Source organism: Panthera onca, chromosome A1, assembly GCF_046562875.1.
Source record: "Panthera onca isolate mPanOnc1 chromosome A1, mPanOnc1 haplotype 2, whole genome shotgun sequence".
Lineage (NCBI taxonomy): Eukaryota > Metazoa > Chordata > Mammalia > Carnivora > Felidae > Panthera > Panthera onca.
The window spans coordinates 126,739,706-126,764,472 of NC_138339.1; the positions used below are offsets into that span (position 1 = coordinate 126,739,706).

Here is a 24,767-nt window from a genome sequence, read left to right on the forward strand (position 1 = left end):
CGATTTAGCTCCACTTTATCTATGAATTCTTTCCTCATCGTGGTGCTTATTATCATTTCTTTTTTCTTTCTTCTTCTTCTTCTTTTTTTTTTCTTTCTGGACCCTGTGGGAGAAAATCCAGAGATTAGCATAGGAAGAACTATTTTGGTGATTTTCCCATCAAAAAATCCTATCTGCTGACTTTCTGCTCAGCCAGTGGTCAAGCAAAGAGAGAGGTATCTTTGGCAATGGCCCCACTCACTGAGTCAAGATGGATGGCCTCTCAGATCACCAGCTGGGAAGGCTGCATTGGCTGGGCTGAGGTCTGAGCACACAGCAGCCTCCATGGTTTGGCATCTGAGTGTGAGCTGCTGTAAAATAACTCCTTTATAAATTTGGGGTGGCTTTGACCAGAAGGGTAAGGTAAGAAACAACAGGAAGTTTCTGGGAAGGAAAGGGAGGAAGCAGCCCTTGGCAATTTCACTTAATGGTTCAGGTTTGCAGCTGGTTCATGTTTGTCCCCACGCCAGGATCCACCATGTAGACAGCCAGCCTTGCCTGAGTAATGACACCAGTATAACAAAGCTGTTGAGTACAGGCTCTGGAGGCAGATGGCCTGAGTTCAAATCCCAGCTCCTTATAAGCTGTGTGGCCTTGGGCAAGCTGGTCAATTCCTCTGAGCTTCAACTGCTACTTATCTCATAGAGATGATCATCAAAACTACCCCACAGGACTTAGGGTAGATTATAATATAACTCAAGTCAAGTGGTTGATGCATATGAGTTGCTTACTTCTCCCCAGTAACTGTTTTATATAATAGAGGTCACTGATTAGCAACTCTAGAAGCGATCATGTGAAAATGATCTTTTAATTAATTTCAAGCAGAACGTTTCTCTGTTTCAACATGACTGCTTGGCACAGGACATTAGGAAGCACTCAAAGAGATCCAAGCCCAGGCTTGAAATTTCCCCCGGGACTGGAGCATTAGCTGCATCGCAGTTTTAGGGAAGATGCATCTTGTGTGTAAGAGCCCGGGAGCCCTGCTTTCCCAGCCTAACTCTCCCTGTAGCAAGATTTACGGGCTTTGGAGCCAGTCAGGTAATGTTGCTGTAAAACTTCCCTCATCTGTAAAACTAACATTCGATGACTTGAGTTTTTCCATGAGCTCAGTAAGAGATTACAGTAATATTTCATTGACTGTTTAGATGTAAGTAAAAAATAAATCCCGTTCTTGCCCACCACTGCCCCTCTCGGAAACTGTAAAACACAGAGCGCCGTGATTGTAAACATGCTCTCCCACCAGAGACAGCTGCTTGGAGGGGTGTTTTTGAACCACAGGACAAGATGCAGCTGGAGAGAAAAGCAGGGGTCCCCCATCCCCGCTGACCTGGATCCAGCTAGGGCGAGCACAGCTCACTAAAAGACCGCTCACTTGGAAGGGATTTTCTTTTTCTTTCCATGTCAGACAAACTGCAGAGAAAGACCGGCTTGTTTGGAACAATAATTACTAGGCTTTTTCAGGCACTTTATAAAAATGACTACTTTCACATTCTGTGGCTCATGTAAGATCACCAAAAACAGTTCAGTTTTTGAAAATAACCCTGTTGTGCTTGACGACGCGCTTTAAACATCACGACGAATTAGTGGTTCCAGCAAGTTCCCCACAAAGGAAACTGAGAGAAACTGGTTTGGGGGTCTGTGGGTGGGAGAACTGGTGTTCACAGCTTGGTCCACTTCATACCTCCCTCTGGCCATCCTCCCCAGAGCTCCTGGTGATGTCTGTGCATCAGTGGGGACAGATGACATGGCCAAAATAATTTCTAGAGGGCACTCGGCCTAAAAAAGCTGCCGCCATGTAGCAAATTAGCTCTTCAGCACCCTAAGACTTGCTGGGGAGAAAGAAGGATGAGCTTTGGCATGAGATATCCAACTTAAAGGAACACATGAGTCACATCTGGGGGAAAGCTTCCATTCTTTGTACAACACACAGCATTTAGAACAGTACTATACACACAGCAATTCTCTATCCCCCTGACAAATGCAAGAAACAGCCCTGTCTACTAAACTTGAGGGGTTACTGCAGTGCCATTTGGGGAATTTGGATTTGGGTTGTCAAGGGCGTACCATAACCTTGCCCCTGAGAACGTGTGGAACACATGCAGAATCTTAGACACCCCACCCCCCCGTCAGATACTGTATTTTAACAGATCACCAGGTCATTTGTGTGCATGTCAAAGTCTGAGAAACATAGCCCAGTGGCGTTTTAGGTTAAACAGGTAAAGCTCAGATGAGTTTAAACTACGATTCAATTCATGTAAAGCTTTTCAAGAAATACAGACATTGACAAAGAGAAAGACACCCGAAAATTTTTACCAGCGACATGACCACATTGGAAAGTGGTCAGCTGCTGCACTGAGGCCCAGCTGACTTTCTGAATGTCGGTCAAGATACCGTGGTGACTGGCAGGTGGTTTGTCTTTTGTTTTGCTAAGTCCAGTTGTTAGATATTCAGTGTCTTCTCCACAATGAACAGGGAAAGGAAACTGTGTCTGGTCGGGGTCACCTTCAATTCTTCTTGCTTTTCAAAGCCTGCAAAGGGGGCCTGGGTGGTCCACAGGCTGGTACCAGCAAGCGCTTAAACCTGCAGCGTCAGTCTCTACATCTGAAGGGGACAGAACCAACTGTCACAGCCCTAAAATGGCATGAGGCCCCCAGTGTTTACTTTCCTAAATGACTAGCTGTTGTCACAACTTCTCCAAACACTGGCTTTCTTAATCAGGGCTTGCCAAACGCTACTACTTGTTGGTTAGAACCCAACTTCATTTTCCAGGGAAATGGATTTTTCACACGAGAGTTGCATTGATTTGGCTCAGATAAAATCTCCTAGAAGAATCTGCAGGCACTTTTGAGGTTGCCTGACCTCAAATACTTTCGAGGAGTGATAGCCACAGTAGGGAACTTAAGACACAAAGTTTACCCATGCCTTTCTCTACTCCCCTCAAGTTTTCCTGCTTGGAGGGCAAAGGCCTCAAAAAAATAGACATCACCCAAAGGCAATGCATTCCAAACTCCAGCAAGCCCCAATGGCTGCTTTGTCCCACTCCTCTCCTTCATCCCACTCCTCTTGGCTTCTATATTCCTGCCAAGGGCACCGCCCAGGGTTGGAAACCCCACAGCAAATTTTGCCTCTTCCCTCTTCTTGCCCCCCACGTGCAAACGGTCACCAAGACCCTCCAAGCATTCTTTCCACACCTCTCCAGATGTTTCTGCTCCCCCAGGTAGCACTCAAATACCCCACTGCCTCACTTCTCACCAGCAGCAGTCCCCAGCCAGTCTCCTTGACACCCTACCCTCACTGCCGCCATCCACCTTTCCCAACACTGCCTGCCTTATCTTCCCCAAATACCGCTTCTCTGGAAACACTGATCTCCTAGGACACGCCCAATGGCTTCTATTGTTTATGAGAGAAAATCCAGACTTCCCTGTCTGTTTTCTTTCATTTTAATGGACATTTTTTTTTTCTGGTTAAAAAAAGAACGCATGCAGATTATACAGAGCTTGGAAAACACCGAAAAGGCTAGATCATAGAATAAAACTGATCCCATCCATAATCCCTACACCCAAAGTTACTTTCCACTCATTGCCGTTCTTATGCTGTGCCTGGCCGCTAAGGCTCCTATAGAATGCCTCCTTTTGATGGATCTAGCCTGCTCTCCCACGTATCCTGACATCAGCCTTGGCTCCTGCGGGGCAAGGCACACAGCACACAGCCCACACCCCACACAGCCCCACTTCTGCTTCCGCTATGCAGAGCACTGGGCTCCTCCTGGTCTCCACTCATGTAAGAACAGCTTTGCTCCTGAGAAGCTGTGTGCCCTCAGGCAGATTCCGTAACCTTTCTGGGCTGCTGTGTTATCATCTCGTCTTCGTTCCTTGGCCTTCCCACTTGAGGGAGGCTCTCCTTTCCCATGTTAGCCCTTAGGTCTGCTGTGACACTTAGCCAAGTGTTTACACATGCTCTTCTTTTAGAACTTCAGAATAGCTCCGCATGGAGCCCAGTTAACAGCTACAGCCTCAGTAATTGACTGCTGTCTGTGTTTTGGAAGGTCCAGCCTAAATCCCTTCTGGTGCAACCCCCACCCATTGCAACGGATGGGTCTGGAGTAAGCGGAGACAGACACCACTTTAGCTGGTGGTTCCTCCACCCAGCTAGGATTCTGATTTAAGTGGCCCTCAGAGTCGGGCAGAAACCAAGGGGCTTAAAAAAATGTTTGTTCTGGCTCCCCTCCCCACCTTCCCTCCCAACGTCACATCCTGATTTTGACTCCCCCCCCCCCCCCCCCCCCCGTGCTAAAATGCAGAGAAAGCCTCCACTTCCTCAGCCGCAAGCTGTGTGACCATCAGAAGAAGGGGGAAGAGGTTGCAGCCATCGAGAGATGTGGCTCTACAGCAGCCATCCTGAGAGCCATGTTGAAAGTGCCTAAGAAATGCTCTGATCCTGCCCCCACCCTGCCTCCCCCAAAAGGCCTCAGGACATTTGAATCCATGGTACAGAAGGTGATTTGTGCAGGCCAGACAGCTTGAGAGATAACAGACACATCTTGCCTGCTGGTTGGCACACTTTGGAACATGCCCGTTCTCTAGATCAGCACCTTTACCCTGAAATGGAGGCAAAATTACTCCGCATTTCAGCGTTCTGTGATACACACCCTGACTTCTCTGGACCCGCCCCGCCCCTCACGCAGCAGTCAGGCTCTGGGCCCAGAGCCCACCTGTCAGCACCAGCCGCCTCTCCGAGTCGGCTCCCTCCCCGTTCCCAGCCTTCCCCAGCATTTCCTCCTCAGCCTTCCACCCATGGGGCTCCTGACCTTTCACCAAGACTTGAGGGCCTAAATGCTGTGATGAGAGGAGCCACGGAAAGGGGCTTGGACTGCTGCTTCCCAAGACAGCAAAAGCAGGGGTTAGCCCGGGGATCCCCCAGATGAGGCTGTTTCTAGAAAGGCAGCGAGCTTCAGAGCCATGGGGAAGCCGAGAAAGGCACTTACGTGCACGCATGCGCACAGGCTACACGTGTACGCATGCGCGCACACGGACTATTTATCCGTTTGCACACCACTCATAGCTTACCAACGGCAGGTGCTGTCTTAAGTACTTTCTATGCATTAAGTCATTTCATCCTTAACATAATCCTATGGGTTGGGAATCGTTATTTTTTCTGTTTTACAGATATTAGAAAGGCAAGGCTGGGAGAGGTGAAGGAGCTTGCCAGAGAAGTGATGAAGCTGTAAGCGGAAGAATCAGTATTTGAACAGAGATGGCCCACCAGGTCCTAGTAGCCTCACTGCCTACACCACTGTTGAATGCCCCTCGGCGGGCAGTGTAGTTGCACACTTTTCGAAAGCTCTAGAACTTTCTCTCGCTTGCACAGATGTTCACTGAGCAAACCCCGCAAGTCCCCAGCAAACTTTCTGGTGAATGAGGCAGCTTCGGTGAGGAAAGTGGTGACACAGAGCCATTCCCTCCCACCCCAGAGAGGCAGAGGACTGAGCTGTGTAACCATCGTTTATCTTCACCATGAAATCTGTCTGTGTTCCTTTGAGTGACTCAACTAGAATTATTTAGCACCCCTCAACAACCTTACCGTTAGGCCACTCCCAGCCTACAGAAAGAACCATCTGTATTTACTGCTTGGTGAATCTAGATGAGCCCGTGCCTCCCAGATACAGGGGAAGGGATTATCCACCTGCTCCCATAGCAGTGACTCGCTGCTCCTCCAGATTAGCCACTTGCAGGGTCCTCTGATGAAGTCTCCAGAATTTGCGTTGAACAAATAAAAATGCTACTCAGCTGGCATAGGCAAGACGAGAATTGCTTTCTTGAATTTGGGGGAAGCACATCCCTGTCTTTTCCCCAGGGCTTAAGCAGACACCTGAGGGAGTTTGCAGCACTGACACTGGGCTCCCCATGGCCTGGGACCTCCCAAAGGGAACATTCCCACCTGCACCCAATTTACCATCAGGTAGCCTCTAGGCTCCCAGAGCTAACTTATGGTCTCAGCACATGTGGACTCTTAAACATACTGCAGCAAGCACTGGCAAGGCCTCATCATTCCTCTTTAATTATCTAGACCCCTCTTTGCAGCCTCCCGTACTCCAGCAATGACCTCCGTCTGACTCTTTGGCTGGCAAGACAGATCATTTTCTTTCCTAATACATTTCACACTGTGGATGGACTATGTATTCTGAGCCCTCATTTCTCTTAAAGCACCGTAAAAGTGTGTAACATAAGAAGTGAAAGATAATTCTTTGGGGTGCCTGGCACAACCCCACATACGACAACACTTCGGCAAGTCTCATTTAAACAAAAACCCAAACTTTCCTTTTATTCCTCTTTAAATTACTGATCAAACATCAATTATCTGTCCTTGAGAATTCTTCAAATTAACGGCACAGTCACTTAGATTAACATTTAATACAACAGAATCCCAGGACAACAAAAGAATTAAAATGACCCCCAGAGTCTGTAGAAAAGATGTGTCTGGATTAATTAGTACGTTTCTGAAGTCACAGTTGAACTGTAATTTGAGTAAGTCCTATTTTTCTATGTCATTAAAAAAAAAAAGCTACTGCCGATGCATGGGTCAACCGTCTCGCTCCACAAAGTGGTTCTGGACTGATTGTACAAACACTCACAGAAATCATGCTACGAGCTCAGCGACAGGCTGCCTGTGGCAGTTGCAGAAATGACTCAGTCATTCCCCGTCCATGAGGCACTCAGTCTGGTGGGGGAGCCAGGCGTATATACAATGAAATAAGTGCTTAATATATGGCTCCATAGAAAGGAGCTCGAAAGGAAAGTACCCAACCACATGGGGCGAGGGGGGGATGGTGGCTGGCTAGTCGGTCGAGGGTGAGAGGAGTGGAGGGGGTTTGGGATTCTTCCCAGAAGAGGTGATTCATCATCTGGTTGGGAGGGAAGCCAAGTCAGCAAGGTAGACTGCAACTCATCAAACCCCAAACCAGAGACAGAGTTAGTACCAGAGACAGACATACTGCTAGTCTGGGTTTTTGGTTCTCGTTAGCACCTTACAGTTTCTGAGACCTACAAGAGCCTGGAAGAGTTGCTTTTCTGTGCATCCATTCTCAATGGCCAAGGAAAATGCCTTCTTGATCATTCGATTTAAGACCATCCTTCTCCACCCTTCCATTGTATAGAAATCTAAATATCCTAACGTTTGAATTTGGGTCCTTTTCAAAAAGCCCATCTTCCATATAGCACTTTCCAAACTTTAGAACCAATAAGCACTCTGGAACAGGCCCCTAGGCCTTGTGGACTATTTCATCTTCAGGGCACTGTCAGCAGCTAACGGCACATGGCACTGGTATGTGCAGACACAGGTCACCCTCCACTGAAACATTTCAGTTACTTACAGTTTAAAGGAGGCAGGCGGGGAAGGTAACAAGTGTGTCCCTGTGTGTGTGCGTGTGTGTGTGTGTGTGTGTGTGTGCGTGCGTGCACGTGTGTGCACGCGTGCGCAAACAGCAGGCTCTATCTGCATGTCCAAATCCAATGAGCACAAATCCTAGCGTGCCCTGGAGACCTATGTGGCAGAGTCCTGCCAAGTTGGGGAGGAGCATGAAGCTCGAGGCAGAGCTTAGAAAGGCTTGGCTTGGTGATTAAAGTCCAACACACTATGCAACTTCAAAACATGTTTATTTAGATGTAAAGTTCATCCAAGACCCCATAAATAAGATCTTGGCCTGTTTTCGGAGCGTATTGTGACTGTCGTGGCCCCTTTTTAACTTCGGTTCCTGTAACTTACACTGGGGACCTGAGTTGATCACTCAAAACCAGCAAATTAATAAATAAAGCAGCAGAAAGGAACACTGCAGGGTCATGAGGCCCAGGCTTTCATGCCTCTTCTTTCTTCATAACTGTTTCCAGATGTGGGGATTGGCACAGTGCCAGCTCAGTGACAATAACTAATGAAAGTCCTTCCTCCCCAGCTAGCAGCAGGCGGCTACCGGTCCCGGCAGGATGGCCTGTTTGTGTTTTCATTTCAGAGGACTCACTTGGCTGGAAGCATGGCCCTTGTTGAGTGTGTGGCTGGCACAGGCCTTGGAATTAACTGCAGCCAAACACAAGCATCGCAGTGCAAGGTGTCTCCTGGAAAAGGCAGTCGTGCAAAATGGCCTATTTGCAAGAGGAGTCCAAAGCGATGGAGGAAGACAGGGGATGGATTTGGGCTCAAACATCCCGCCAGTAAGGAAATGGTACCTGTGGAGTCGGTAGCCTCGGACCCCATCCCTCCCATTGACAAAATGCTTCCTCTAGAGCTGCAGAGAGGACAGTCAAGAAATGGTTTGTTCCTGACTTCACAGGGCTTACAACCCAAGGTGGGGCACACAGCCATGAAAGAAAATCCAAAGGAGTGACCAGGGCCAGGTGAGATCGGTCAGGAAAGACATCCTGGAAAACACACATGTTAAAGGTCTTGTAAAGGAAAGTTGGGATTACTTTTAGGAGCAAAAGGAAGTGCTCTTAGAAACGGCAGACTCACTACTAGGCATTTATATCCAAAGGATACGGGAGTGGTGATTCATAGGGGCACGTGTATACCAATGTTTACAGCAGCACTATTAACACTAGCCAAATTATGGAAAGAGCCCAAATATCCAGTGACTGATGAATGGATAAAGATGTGGTGTATATGTGTGTGTGTGTGTGTGTGTGTGTGTGTGTGTGTGTGTGTGTATAAAATGGAATACTACTCAGAAATGAAAAATAATGGAATCTTGCCATTTGCAACAATGTAATATGCTAAGTGAAATAAGTCATTCAGAGAAAGACAGATATCTTATGTTCTTACTCGTATGTGGAATTTGAGGAACTTAACAGAAGACCATGGGGGAAGGGAAGAAAAAAAATAGTTATAAACTGAGAGGGAGTCAAACCATGGGAGACTCTTAAGTACAGAGGACAAACTGAGGGTTGATAGGGGGGGTGGAGGGAAAATGGGTGATGGGCATCGAGGAGGCCACTTGTTGGGATGAGCACTGGGTGTTGCACGTAAGTGAAAAATCACGGGGAATCTAGTCCCAAAGCCCAGAACACACTGTACACTCCGTATGTTAGCTAATTTTACACTTAATTATATTTAAAAAAAGAAAGAAAGAGAGAAAATGGCAGGCTCTAGTATGGTTCAAGTGGCCAAGTCTCCATGTGCAGGGAACTTCACCCTAGACCTCAGACTTTGGTCAATGTACCGGTCAGGCCAACAGAGCCAAGTGTTCTCACATTCTGCTTTACTCTTTTTCTGATCTTTGGGAAAGTCTCCTTCTACTGATTTTTCTTTGTCAGCCAACCTGCTCATCACAAGCAAAGGGAAAATAAACTGAATTTTTTAAACTGGAAACACATAAATTAGTTTGACATAAATGTAGCCTTCGCTAGCAGACGGATAGGGAGTGTGTTTGCCTGTGTGGTGATATCACTGACCACTCTGGAGCCAACCGTAAGAATGAATTTCATTGTTTCTAGTACACAAGTAGCACTTACTTGTGGATTTCCAGGAAAATCTTGCAACTGGGAAGGCTCTGAAAAATCACAGAAAATCTTTGCTTTCATGCCTCAAAAGACATATCTGATCTCGGTTGGTGGATTTGCAGTGTCCAGATCTTGTTTCTTGTTCCAATTGCAGGAGTTAATTTTGCAGACTGGAACAGAAAGCCCCAGAAAGTATGGAGGAGAGAGAGTGTCCAGGGCCACTCCGGGGAAGCAAAAAAGGCTAGTCTGTCTGCTGGTGACAGGATTTGACCTTCAGTCACAGAGAGAGAGTATGAACAGACAATCCTGCTCTCCCTGCCCTGCTGCTGACTCTGTGCTCTTCTCTGATCTTGAGATCGAAAGGCAGACTGGGACAAGCCACACATTTCACCCACCCTATAGACCCAAAGCCCCAGCTCTGAGGCCACGGGGTCTGTCTGCCCCTTGCAGGTGAAGTGCTCCCACATAATCCCGATTTTGATGTGTGAACAGATATTTCAGAGCATGGCTTCCTGGGGATGTGTGTCCTAGGGACAAGCAGATGGGGTGCTCTTAACCCATTTCCTGGCTAGAATGGGTTCTATGCAGTGCTCCAGGAGGTAAGAAATGAGCAAATATAGGGTGAATACAAAAGATGTAGAAAACTCCTTGTGTTTTGACCATCTGGGAGGGGCAATAGAAGGCAAGAAATCAAGCTTAGGACTAGGAAATCTTCATCCGTGGTCAAGTTTACTAAGTCCTATTCTCAAAGCTCAGTGGATCTTTTCTTACCTCTAGGCCTATGAACACACCGCTCCTGCTGTCTGACTTCTAATTGTCCATTTGATTTTAGTTTAGACAACACTTCCTTCCAGGAAGCCTTCCCTTCCTTGATGCCCCTTACGTGGGCTTGCGCTGGCCCCTCTTTTTCTACTATTTTGGCATCTGTCAGTGTTGCAATTGTCTGGTGACATCTAGACCGCAAGTTTGGTGAAGGCAAGGAAGTGCCTGCCTCATTCCCTCTCCCCGATTCCCAGCATTCATTCATTCACTGATTCATTGATCTGCTCGCGAAGACCTAGTGTGAGCCAGTCAAATGATCAACGAAAAGAGAGGTCATTGTGAGGCTTTATCACTCAGAGGGGGCATGCTGGAGGAAGTGCACTGTGATGTCTTCTTTGAGGAAATTTGGACGAGGAAGACAAGAGGATGCATAGCTGCCTCACACTACCACCCCCCACAGGGCATTTTATGCCATGGGAATGAAATCTGGGGATCATTAATCAGGTGGAAGGGCGCTTACATTCAGGGAGCTCCTACCACACGCCAAGATGGCTTTCCAGATGCCAACCATGTTAATAATATCTGCCATTCATCCAGAACTGGCTATGGGCCAGGCTACTTCTTGGGCTCTCACATTTGCTCTTTCAGCAACCCTGCTGAGCAGAGATGCTTGTTCCATTTTTTGCAGACGAGGGGCTGACCCTCAGAAAAGTGGGACTGGGCCAAGACTGCATAGTCAGTGAGCCAAATTTTAAAGGCAATAGTTAAAGATCTTTACCATATGTTTAAATAACTGCCAAAGATGCCCGAGTACTGTACTTTGAACATGGACATCACATTGTATTTTTGTCAAAATGTTGGAACTATAGATTGAGTTTGTGAAATTTATAGAAAATGTCAACCCTTACCAGCCATGTGACTGTGGACAGGTTACTTAACCTCTTGTACATCAATATTCTGTATCAACTGGGAATAATAGTACTTAATTATAAGGCCTTTGAGAGGATTAAATCACTGCATTTGTGTAAAGTGTTTAGAATAAGGACTGGTCCATATGGCTAAATAAATGTATGATCTAATTGCAAAGTCAGTCCTCATTGTCAACATTTAGCAAAGTTGACTTACTTCTGGTCAGAAAAGAATGATTTCATCTTTTAAATTCAAATAAGCATATTGCTGCGGGCCCTCCTGAGAATCCCTTACAAGATATGATTCTAGCAGCGATAGAGAAGGCTCTGTGCTCATGAAGCCAAGGGCAACACCGTCAACTATTTCTTGCTTTGATCGCGAGAGCCTGCATTTTCTCGTTGCCCTCTGGTTTGAATCGTGGGGACTTTTGCATCCGGCCACAGTGCCCCATCCGTGGTAAGGCCTATGAGAGGGAAATCTTCCCTCTGCCAAGGGTGAGGGAAGAGACTGGGAGGGAAGGCGAGGAGGAGTAGGCGGGTCAGCATGGAGGAGGGTGCCCTCCGGCGGATCTTCTGTGGGACAGCCTAGCTGTGGAAGTTGAGGAAACGGATCCAGCAAAAGCTGCCCATGCTCGCTCAACCCCTGAAACGTCTTCCTCTAGCCCTAGGAGTATGTGTGCTTCAGTTTAGAGTTCCCATTTGTCCCTGAAGGACAGCAACCGCTAGTGAAAAAGGCTGCCCTCCCTCAGCAAGCGCCAGCATCCCAGGGCATACCAGATGGAAGAGGTCAAATGTTTTCTGTTTTTCCTCCCCAGCAAGATTCAACTGAGGCAGGTGCTCTGCGTGGCCGAGTCCTAAGGACCCTCTTGCTACTCCAAGAGTGGCCCGTGGACCAGGATCACTGGCATCACCGCAAGCTTCGAAAACAAGTCCCACCCCACTGAATCAGAATGCAAACGATTCGTTCTTCACCTTGACAGCATCTTAGAATCAGTGACTATGGGCAGCTTTTCACAAATCCTAATGCCCGTGGCTTCACCTCAGACCATTTAAGCCCAAACTCAGGTTCTGTGCTCCCAGCCTCAGTTTTTAAGCTCCCGGCCCTGCTGACAGTCACTGTCACAGACACGCCTGCAACAGCACTGCCAGACTCGGCTCCTCTCCCCTGGGCCACTGCGGCGACCCCCAGCCCTTTCCCTCCCACACCAGACCCTCCACAACCTGGCCCTGATTACCTTTCTCAGACTCTTCTCCAAACTCTCCTCCTTCCCCAGGCATGCCTCCAACTTCCCCATGTGCCCTCTTTTCATCTGTCTTCTACTCTGTTTCTTGTCCAAATCCTGACCATCTTTTGAAGTGCATCCTAAATATGCCTTCTCCACCTGATGCCCCCTGCCTGGTGGTGATCTCCCTGCAATGTTCTATCAGACTTTCACATGGCCCTTCATACTTTCTGCTTTGGATTCACATTGGATGCCCTCTCTCCCCGTCCCACCTGGCCCCCTCAGGCTCAGAGCTGCCATGAGGGCACAGTAAGGTCGGCTCATCCTTGTTCATCCTGGCTCTTGGCTTGGCACTGAGAGCTACTCGTGAAAAGCTGCACCCCTAGGCGGCCGGCAGGCCCAGGACAACTCCACAGCCTGGAAATTTCAGGCAGGGCTGACAGCCCTTCAGCACTGCAGACCATCTCCACCCCCACTGGGGACTATTTGGCATGGCAGTTTGTTTCATTAAATTAAAGCTCTTTTAAAATTACTACTCTAAGGGGAGTGGGCAAAACCCACATTAGGCAAGTTGTTTTGGTCTCTGCAACATAAAAGCTGTCTGGAAAAAAAAAGTTTTCTATCATTTGTAATAATGTTAATACAGAACTTCAAATGCGGGCCCCCTCCCTCCTAAATAATAGCCTTCCTCTTTGGTGGGATAAGATAGGTTCGCTACCACAGCCAGCAGAGATCTGACCACCAGCTTCAAAGGAAGCACTCTCCAATCTCTCCTTCCAGCTCTCTCTGGCAGCCTGAGCCTGGCCTTGGTTCAAACCCATAATAAATGTTTCTTTAATGCAGAGACTTGCATTAGCATTTAGGCTTGGACTCCTCCTCTGTTTTCCCTTCACGCTATGAAAAGCATTCAGAGATTTGCTCAGGCAGTGAACCAGATATTTAATGTCTAGAAACAGGATGCCGGGAGGAGGGCTCCACCCACCATCACTGCTCCACGTGCCTCTAAGCAGGGCAGACCTGTGTCTTCCTCCCCAGGGACCTGGGGCCCCAGCTGGTGCTCCTTTAGTGTTGGGAGGTCTTCTTCACCTTCACCTCCTGCCCTTACCAGGCACCCACCCACACCTTTTTTTAAATGGAGGGATAATTTACATATAACCTTGTATTAGTTTTATTTCTCCAACATAATGATTTGATGCATCTCGCAAAAATGATTACCCTAGTAAGTCTAGTCAACATCCATCACCATACATATATATAATTATTTTTTCTTGTGATGAGAACTTTTAAGATCTACTCTCTGAGCAACTTTCAAATTTGCCATTCAGTATTATTATCGTCACCATGTTGTACATTACACCCTCGGGACTTTATGATGGGAAGTTTGTACCTTTCCACCCCCTTCACCCATTTTGTCCCCTGCCCCTGTCCCCTACCACCCAGTCTGGCAACCACCAGCCTGTTCTCTCTTCTTTTGATTCCACGTATAAATGATATCAAACAGTAGTTTGTCTTTCTCTGCCTGACTTACTTCACTTTGCATACTGTCCTTAAGGGCCATCCATGTTCTCACAAACAGCAACAGTGCCTTCTTTCTTTCTGAATAGTATTCCATCCCGTGTGTGTGTGTGTGTGTGTGTGTGTGTGTGCACCTCCCCTTTCCTTTAGCCACTCATCCATCAGTGGCACCTGGGCTGCTTCCATATCTATCTGTTATATATTCCATATTTATTATAAATAATACCATAATGAACACTGGGGTGTAGACATCTTTTTGACTTGGTGATTTGGTACCCACTTCTTCTACGGCTCCGCCAGCCTATCTATTAGACAGGGTTCTGATATGCATCTGTGTGGGTCACATTTGAAACTCATTTTTCCTCTGAGATCAGAATTTATACTGACAAGGCTGCAGGTGTATGGCAGGATTTAGTAAAGAGCTGCAAATTTCAGCCTCCATATCTTCTTAGCACCAAACCATAGGCCTCCAGAGAAATTTGAGAAGGTGTTCCTTCCTTAGTCACATCACTTAAGAGGGAGCATATTTAACAGAGATAGAAATCAGTCTGTCTCTCCATACCTCACCTGGACATGTGGTATTAAGGCAGCGCCCCCATGGGGTCCCCAGATTAGACCAGGGCAAATTTATATTACACATTTAGAGGATTTGCTCTAGTGTTAGGCTTGGGACAGATTGCAAAAGCTGCTGGGAGGTGTCCTGAGATCTTTAGGAGCACACAGCCATGCATTTGGCTGAGGGCAAGCACCTCAGAGAGGGGGAGGGGTGGGGAAAGGGATCTTTGAAAGCTGCTTCTACGTTGGGACTTCTTGAGGAGTGCAGTCGGCCTCATCCTAACTCAGGAGAAGCTGGCTAGGCTTTTGGGTAAGCGTGCAGATATCCAGATCACTGTCCTACTCCTGCTCTACTGCAAGGGTCCACTCTCACACAGAAAGTGCAGGCCAGAGGGGAAACAATCGAGCTTTCTGGGCCAAACACCAAGAGACTTGTTTGCACATGCCTGAACATTCATCTCGTCAGAGGTAATAGCACAGTCCTCGAAGATCTAAATTCGCAACTGCTCCTTGTTTCCAAAAAATCCTTACGAAAACGCCACTTCAAAGTCAAACAGCCCCTCAGAGATTTCTATTTCAGCTCCGAAATTTCTGATGAGAACAGCAGTTCCGCTACTTATCGGGAAAAGCATGTATCAGACACTTGTAGTAAGAAGAGGAAATGGCTTACCAAATATCAGCGTAAATTCTCCTGATTCCGTTTAATTACACAATACTCGACTTCCTCTTCCTCCGTGAACATGAACAAGCAATTGTCTGAAATTTTAAATGTACAAAACCAAAGTATTAGTAAATACTAACTAATAAATCCTAAAATTATATATGTGTGCTCTTCATGGGTAAAGACATGGGATTCCGGCTTTCCAGCCCCACCCTGTTCCCTGGAGATTCCAAGAATCTATTTTCCAAGTTCGATTCCTGACTTAACAAAACCACAGGCTGATAGCATTAACTGGTTAGCTTTTCAATCTTTGGCTGCAACCACCCAGGGTAAATTACTCCCTTATTAACATAGGGAGAATAATCATCAAGTAAAAGATCGTCTCTTGTTCTTCACCCATGATTTGTTTCAAATGCATCTATTCAGCCCACAACCAATTATTTTTCACATATGTGAACACTTAGACGTGGGAATACGTCTCTTGTTAGCTGTCATTGTGCACTGCATTTCAAAAGATTTAAAAGATCATCAAATAAAATTTAAAAGATCATCAAATAAAAATATTTAAAAGTTTAGAACAAATCTTCCTGTTGTATTCACAACTACTTTTTATCTCTTATCATAAGGTCAAGCAATAGTTCTGGCTGTTTTCCCAAACAGACATATTTTATGCGAGGCGTGAGTCACAGCAGCCTGGCTTTCCTGATTAGGGACAGCCTCCTGGAGTGAAGAGTAAAATGGTTCTTAAGTTATTGGTGATGATGGACTGGGAACTAGACATTTATCCAAGTGAAGAAACACAAAATAGGAAAGTGTTGCCTACCAATTTTAAATAAAAAAGAGCTAATGGTCTTAATATGAATGTGTCGACTGAGAAGTATAGAATCATGGCAGAGCCTAGACACAACAGACATTTGCGAGGAGTTAAATCATGAATGAAATAATTTAAACTCTAGATTAAGATGTGGACATTGTAAGTGTTTCAGGAAAAAAAAAATACTGTTTTTCCTCCATCTGATGTTGTTTTCTGTGTAGTAAATTTTATGATGGTGATCTATTTAACATACGTGGGATGAGACAAAAATGATTGATGTATCGGGTGCCTGGGTGGCTCAGGTGGTTAAGTGTCTGACTTCAGCTCATGTCACGATCTTGAGGTTCATGAGCTCAATCCCTGTGTCAGGCTCCCTTGCTGACAGCTCAGAGCCTGGAGCCTGCTTTGGATTCTGGGTGTCTCTCTCTCTGCTCCTCCCCCACTCATGCTGTCTCTCTCTCAAAAAAAATAAACATTAAAAAAATTTAAAATAAATGATTGATGTATTTATATCTAGAGCCTTTGCCCTTTGATGCCCCCATCTGGGAGAGCTTCTTTTCTGCCAGACCACTTAGTGGGACTTTTGTATTTTCAAACCAAGACATCAGGTCAAGGAAGACAGAACCAGGAAGGAAAGAGGAAGAAGCAGGAGGAAAAGGAGAAAACTGGGAAGTCTTCACTGATCTGACTCAGCACTGTGCAAAAGAAATATAACATGAGCAACATATGCCACTTAAAATTTTCTACTAGCCATACTAAAAAAGCAAAAGGAGGGGCACCTGGGTGGCTCAGTCAGTTGAGGGTCCCACTTCGGCTCAGGTCATGATCTTGTGGTTTGTGAATTTGAGCCCCACATTGGACTCGCTGTTGTCAGCGCAGAGCCCGGTTTGGGTCCTATGTCTCCTTCTCTCTGCCCTCCCCCTGCTTGCTCTCTCTCTCTCTCTCTCAAAAGTGTATATATACATATATATACATATATCCCATATATATACATATATATGTACATGTATATATATATATTATATACACATATATATGTACATTCATTTAACCCAATATATTAAAACATTATCATTTCAACTTGGAATGAATATAAAAAATCAGTCAGTTATTTTAAATTTCCTTTTTAAATTTAATATCAAGCCTTCAAAATATAGTGTGTTTTTTACACTTAGTGCACATCTCCTTTCAGATCAGCCGCACTTAAAGTGCTTAACAGCCATATGTGGCTAGTGGCCACCATACTCTGGACAGCACAGATCTAGGTAATTAAATACTAAGAGGAAGAGTAGAAATGAAGAAGAAAGGCCACATGGGCTGTGGGGTTAGGTGTTTTGGCAAGGGCAAGAATTTTTTTTTTTCTTTTTTTTAGAGAGCACAAGCAGGGGAGAGGGGCAGAAGTTGGGGGCGGGAGAGAGAAAGAGAGAGAGAATCTTAAGCAGGCTTGACACTCAGTGAGGGGCCCAACAGGGGGCTCAATCCCACGACCCTTGGATCATGACCTGAGCTGAAATCAGGCGTCAGATGCCCGACTGACTGAGCCACCCAGGTGCCCAGGAAGGGTATGAATTTTGAAGAAATCTGTGCTAGAGAAGCTGTGAACTGTCAGGTAAAAATGTACAGAATTGCTGTGAAGCATGTACTTAGATTCCCTTCAGAATTTTCAAAGAGTAAAGAATAAAAATACTTAAGCCATTTTGAAATTAATTTAGATAGATGGTCTGTGTTTCTTGGAACTGTGCCACTTGGTCCTGGCTTTATAAAGGTTTCCTAGCCAATCATATATGGAAGGGAGGTAAATGAAAAGATGCAGGTGGTTGAGGGCAGAGGTCAGAGCTATATTATCATCTCCACCTGCACAAAGAAGGCCTGTCCCTTATCTGGCATGCGTCACAACCAACCCAGGAGGGCACAAAAATCAATCTGTTGCAAGAGAGAATATCAGTTATAATAGCACATTGTGGTTGTGGAGAAATGGTCTCAAAACCCTCGAGGGAGAGAGGCATGGCCATGTGGTATAGATCCTGACATGTGGTGTAGTGTGGGGTGGTACAGCAGCAGGGGACAGGATAAAGGATGCCTGCCACCAACAGGCCATCCTCGGGGGTTACGGACTAAAAGGGCACCACAATCAGGACATGAACAGGAGAGACTGATGCTCAGGCCTTCACATGCACCTTGAGCCCAAGAGGCATGGTAGCCCAGAACTCTGAACTCATCCTGTGTCAGATGGGAGTAAAAGTCATCCCAAATCAGGGGCGCCTGGATGGCTCAGTGGGTTAAGCATCTGACTTCCGCTCAGGTCACGATCTCCTGGTTCAAGCCCTGTGTTCGGTTCTGTGCTGACAGCTGGGAGCCTGAAGCCTGCTTCATATTCTGTGTCTCCCTCTCTCTCTGCCCCTTCCTCACTTGCACTGGGTCTCTCTCTCTCTCTCAAAAATAAATAAACATTAATTTTTTTTTTTAAGTCATCCCAAATCAGCATGTCAGCATCATTCTGATGGCCATCTTGTGAGATCCAGTGAAAGAAATACCATGCTACCCTGGGAGAGTGAACTACTCATCAGACCATCATCCTGGAACTGGGGCCTGTCCACAGGGCCCCAGGATAACCCCACGGATGTGAGTTCTCAAGTTCCTCCCAGCCTATGATTGACTCTGTAGGTGAAAGAGGGACCTAATGGAAGAAATGAGGACCAGAGCACCTATAAAGGGACTGATGGCTCCAGCTCCAGTAATTTCAAGGAAGTTACTCCAAAGCATGGGGTCCCCTGAGGCATGAGGTCCAGGACAGACACTCCACCTTGCAGGACTGAAGGCATCTGGGAGGAAGCTCTGCTAGAGTAAGAGAAAATAAAGTCAGTGCAAAGAGAGAAACAGAGTGACAGCTGACAGAGACAGTCCTGCTGACACTGAACCATTCAAGTTCAAGCACAGTCACTATCAGTCTTGGCAGCCGACAAACTCCCTTTCTGACTTTAGCTGGTTCGTGTGGTGTCTCTCTCACTTACAGTTTAAAACAGCCCTGGTCAGGGGTGCCTGGGGGGCTCCGTCGGTTAAGCATCTGACTCTTGGTTTCAGCTTAGGTCATGATCTCATGTTTCGTGGGCTTGTAGGTTTGAGCCCCCCGTCAGGCTCCATGCCTGCTTGGGATTCTGTCTCTCTCCTTTCTCTCTGCCCCTCCCTGGTTCTCTCACTCTCAAAATAAATAAATAAATAAACTAAACACACACACACACACACACACACACACACACACACACACAAAACCAAAGAGCCCTGGCCAGGGTGGAGTTGTTCAGTGCTTTCAAGCCCAGAGTTGTGGCTTCCGTCCTCCTGAGAGCCAGTCTTTCTCCTCTACAGGCCCAAACGTGCACCGGAAGGGCTAAGCAAGTGAGGTGGTAGCGAAAGAGCAGCAGAAAGTCACGTCCCTCCCTTAAAAGCAGCATGACAGTGGAAGGGTCATCCCACAGAAGGATGAGACCCTGGTTTGATCATGAGGTCTTCTCAAAATGCCTCCATGAACAGATTTGTGCCACCCTCCCCCACCCAGCTTAAAGCACCTCAGTGGCTTCATGGCACAGGTAGACTAATCCAGGTGATCTGGCCTCGGCCCACCCGCTTCTTTATTCCCACGCCACCCACTCCCCACTTCCACTCTGTGCCCTTTAGCCATCTGGATGACTTCTTCCTCTTTCTCTAGCATGCCACGTTTAGTTCTGCCTCGGGGCCTTTGCACTAGCTGTCTCCTCCATCTGGAAGGCTCTTCCCTCTGTCTCCCTTCTTTTGTCCCCAGAAGTCACTTTAAAGGACACAGGTCTTTCCTGACCCTTATCACTCTCTATTCATTTTCATTCCTTTAACAACTGCTGCCATTTGATTTGTTGGTTGGTTGTTATCTGTCCCCTCATTAAATTCGAACTCCTTGCGGGTAGGAATCTTCCTCGTCCTGTTCACTGCTGTATCCTCAGTATCTAAAAGAATACCTGGCATAGAGTAGATGCTCAGTAAATATTTATCAACTACAGAAACCGAACACATGCAGGCCATGTGGGTGCCTTCTGGGGAATGCTGTTCTCTCTGCTCTTTAGCGAAGTCTTGAACTGACCTATTTATTCGGTGTAAGCAGTCGCTGCTGAGCACTGAGCATGCGCTCTGCATAGGCTGCGTGTGAGGTGAGAAGTGGACATGGCGTGCAGACTGATGGAGACACAGCCACACAGACGAATATGGGACAGTCTGGAAAATGCTGTGACCCAGCTGGGGAAGCAGAGAAGGCACAATCTTCTGCTGACCCTCAGGCAGCAAAGTCCGGGGCAGCCACAGAGAAGGATCCTTTGGGATGTGTGCGTTTCCCCCTCTTGCAACATTTCACAGATACTAAAGATAACAACAGTTCTCCCCACTCTCTTCTCTCCTGCAAGTATGGGTGCATGTGAGAGGCACCAGTATGAGCAGTTTGTCTCGGAAGAAGGGGAAACTGCAACACAACTACCAGGGAGCACTTTCGATGATCTCTCTATTGGGTTGCAGATCAACAGCCAGTTAGATTATTTATCCCCCGCACAAGGATTTTGCGTCAACCTGAGCATCTGGTTTTGGTGGTGTCTTATAATCTGCTAAATTAGCTCCCTGCCCTCCTATCCTGGTGGTGGACGGGGGTGGCGGGGTGAGGAGTTCTCACATGAGATACAGTGGAGGGAAGCAGGGCCTCCCGCTCAGGAGGACAGCCAGACAGCAGTGTCCCCACGGGGAGGACAGTCCCTGAGGCCCCAGGTCTTTATCTCACTGACCCAAGGCAGGGCAGGGTTGGGGGAGTCATACCTAAGACCAGCCTCTTCAGACAGCAGTGTGCCAGGCTGCTGTCTCCATGGGTGGTGACTCACCTCTGCCTGCCAGACGCTCACGGAGAATATGGAATTCTGAACACAGGAAGAAACTCTACCTGGAGCAGAGGAGGATCCAGGCCAGGTCCCGAGGTCTCCGCATACCCTGATGTATCAGAAGTTACTCACTCGAGCCTTAGACCTCTTGTCTAAACTTGGCCTAACAAAAGGGTCATGGCTTATTGTCAGAAGGAAGCAACACCCAACTCCTTAGGGTAAATTATTAATCAATTATAAAAGGGAGAATGGACTTTTCCCTTTTGAAAAGGCTCTGACATCCATTTTCTGCTACACTGAACACATAAATGCACACAGGCGGGATGATTCAAACAGACAAGACCTTTGTAAACTTCATGCTCATATCCTTTACAGGCCATTATGCGTAAGGAAATCTAGGAGACAAAGAGACAAGCAAGAGACATGGAGCTGAGCAGCCCTGGAGGTATGCAGGCACTCCCAGCACGGAGGCAGGACTCAGGGAGGGGTCTGTAGTTTCTGCTTCTTTGGCCTTTAGAGGTGATCCCTCAGTCCAAGAGCAGCCCATCCCTCCTTTCTACAGAATTCCCACTGAATCACAACAGCTGAGAAAGATGAAGAATGTTGGAGCGGGAGGCATACTGGAACTCTCTAGACCAATTCCCTCATTTGTAAACAAGGGAAGAGAGTTCCAGAAGGGAGCCCTGCCTTGTCCGAGGTCACACAGCAAGTCCATGCTGGACGCAGGAAGGAGAAGCCAGGGTGCCCGAGTCCCAGCCTGCTGTACTCCCAGGGCACCCATCAAAATACACTGTCTGGGATTGTGGGTTATTTTCCACATGTACCTGTCTTAGCCCCTTAATGAGACTCTAATCTTTGTTGGCTGCTTGCAGCGCTTTATTCTTTGCGAGCCCCGATAGCTCCTTAATCAGAAGCTTCCTTAGAACTCGAGTTTTTAAATGATGCTTGGTTAATAGCTCCCTAACAAGCCCTTCCCAACTTCTCATGAAAATACCTAAGATTGGAAACATTGGAAACAGTAAAAACATCATTCAGTGAGTTAAGATCAATATTCAAACAAATGCCAGGCAATGAACTGGATTAAAAGTGCCACGTCAGGACCTCTCATTCCATGAGCCAAGATCCCTAAAACCAGAACCACAGGGCTGACCTGTCCGAAATAGCAGGACACCATCCAGAGTGCTGCGTCCATGGGCACCCCTCTCTTCATGTCCTGGGAAACGGGGGTGGAGAACAATGAGGCTCCACAGCAGCCCAGGACGGGAGTCTTCACAGATACGACACGACAGTCACAGCCTGCAGATGGCACAGCCCATAGGCAGGCACGCCAGGGCACCGTTCTTTCTACGTTCTCCATGTCTCTGCTGCGTCAGAGAGCTATCCAGCGGGGCAGGAGAAGAAGGATTTCAGTTAACAGATACTCAGTAAATGCTACCTGATGGTCACTCGGAGCAAGACCGGGAAGTTGCACCACAATCTATGACTCAACTCCTGGAAAGGACTTTTGACAGACACCACCCCCAATGATGGGGGCAGCAATAAGCCTAAGCCCCCACGACCTCTCTTATGGAAAGTAATGGATCGAGATAGACTTCTCACTGTGGAGAAAGGCTGGAGGGGGAGAAGCAACAACACGAAAATAACATCTGAGGAAAAAGCACTCAGGTTTGCAATTTAGAGGTTTTTAATGCAATACCAGACAAAAACCTACCTCCCAACCCTGCATTAGGGGTGCAGGAAGCAGAGCTGAGACCATAGAACCATGAACGAGTAACATGGAGGACAAGCATGGAAATAGAAGACAATGCAGAGAAGACAGGCAAAGTGATGGAAATAAAAAGGAAGAGGGGTGCCTGAGTGGCTCAGCTGGTTGAGCGTCCAACTCTTGATTTTGGCTCAGGTCATGATCTCAGAGTTTGAGAGTCTGAGCCCTGAGTAGGGCTCCAGGCAGACAGAATGGGGAGCCTGCTTGAGATTCTCTCTCTCCCTCTCTCTCTCTGCCCCTACTCACTTTGTGCTCTCTCTCAGGAAAGGAAGCAAGGAAAGGAAGGAAAGGAAAGGAAAGGAAAGGAAAGGAAAGGAAGGAAAGGAAAGGAAAGGAAAGGAAAGGAAAAGAAAGAAAGAAAGAAAGAAAGAAAGAAAGAAAGAGAAAAGGAAAGAAAAGGAAAGGAGGAAAGAAGGAAGGGAAGAAAGGAAAGGAAAGGAAAGGAAAGGAAAGGAAAGGAAAGAAGAGGAGAGGTTGTGTCCTCCTTGACTATCTCACCAAATTCAAGAATTATAGAACGTCTTAAGGAAGAAACTTGTACAACCAGAACCAAAGCAATGATGAAAGAATTAAAGACAACTTTATTTAGTATGCAATTTGAAGGGGCTCATTACATTCTAAGGAAAAATAAACTGAAAGAGGGCTGTGCAGAAAAGAGTTAATAAAGCAGACTGAAGCCGCTGCCCTTAGGAAGCCATGCTGGCTGGTATCTGGGAACTTGGCTGGTAACTAGTTCCCTACACTGACAGAAAACTTCGCCTAACTGGAAAGAGTGGCTCACAGTGCCTGAACTGTTTTTACAAATGCTGGGGTATATGCTGACACCTGCTTTCCTTCTGGGAGTCTGGAATTTTGGTCCACGCTAGCTGGAGGGCCTATATGATCAGATGCGAATAAAAAAGTTGAGAATGGAGTCTCTAATGGGCTTCCCTGGGCAGACACATCACACATATGTTGTTCCGTTTTCCTTGCCAGGGGAAGAGTGAGCTCTCTGTGACCCCTAAGAGAAGGGAGAGAGGAAAAAGAAGCCTATATTCCGCCAGACTTGCTTGTGCCTTTGCCCTTATAAGCTAGCTGCATATTCCTATGACTTTGCTATAATATATCTTAGCCACAAGGATACTTCAGGCCGAGTTCTGGGAGTCATTTTGGTGAATTTCCAAACCTAGTGATGGATGGCCTTCAGGACCCATCACACAGGGGCTTCATTTAAAACACATTCTAGCAAAATATTTGAATATTAAGAATAATTTACTTTTACATTATAGGCATCAAGGAAGAAAAAACAACTTCTTATAAAGAACATAAAATATTGATTGGCCTTAGACTTCTTTTACCACTCTCTGTGGAGCAGCCTTCAGAGGGTTCTGGAGGGAAAAAGTGGGGACCCAATCATTTTGCAGTCTTTGGAGCAAGGGCAATAGACATTCCTGGACGCGTAAGCATGCAAAACAGACTTAGGCTGGTGGCTGAGATTATGAACTCCAAGAATGTGAGAATGGGGAGTTGTGGATATGCACTTCTTCTTTTCTGGAGATCCCAAACTCAAAATCCAGTTGGGTTGCTTTGGTGGAGAGTTCTGCCACTTTACCTCATCTCTTCACTTATTTTCCTCAGCTGTTTTTCAGCTTGTGCAGTTTTGCTGAGGCTAAGAAATGGATTTTTTGGTGTTGTATCTCTCACGTCACATCTAGGAAGAATCTTCTGCCATGATTGATGGCCACGGAAACTATCGGGTAGTGTACGTCTATTCTTAATGATTGCTGAAGTTGATGGCTAGGAATAGGCCTCAATTTATGAGACTTACTATACTGAGGATTGTTGTGCTGGGGAGGAAACCGAGCCACATGGGCACTCCAGAGGAAAGAAGGAGGGGATCAGTGAGTGATGTCTGTCTTGGGGAATCCAATGGAACATGGCAGTAAATGTGTCATACATTTGTTATCTCTGATTACATACTTAGGATACTGCGATTTAAAAAAAATTAATAAACCGAAAAATCTTAATTTTGTCCATGAAAGAATAGTTGGTCTCACAGTGTAAGAAAAAAGAGCATTTACATTTCAAGAAGCTAGAGCAAAAGTTTTGGGGAAAAAATTCTCCCATTAAATGACTTGGGTCATTTTGTGTGTGTGTGTGTGTGTGTGTGTGTGTGTG

General features: G+C 46.6%; 1 long non-coding RNA gene across 1 annotated transcript in view; it reads right to left on the reverse strand.

Moving 5' to 3' along the window:
* Positions 1–70: 70 nt before the first annotated feature.
* Positions 71–24,767, reverse strand: part of LOC144617115 (uncharacterized) — a 34,073-nt gene continuing 9,376 nt past the window's right edge. Inside the window, exons 3-6 of the long non-coding RNA XR_013557169.2 lie at positions 21,996–22,222; positions 15,158–15,243; positions 4,847–8,447; positions 71–1,868 (exon numbers count right to left, since the gene is read on the reverse strand). This is a non-coding gene — a long non-coding RNA (uncharacterized LOC144617115). The remainder of the gene's footprint in view (positions 1,869–4,846; positions 8,448–15,157; positions 15,244–21,995; positions 22,223–24,767) is intronic.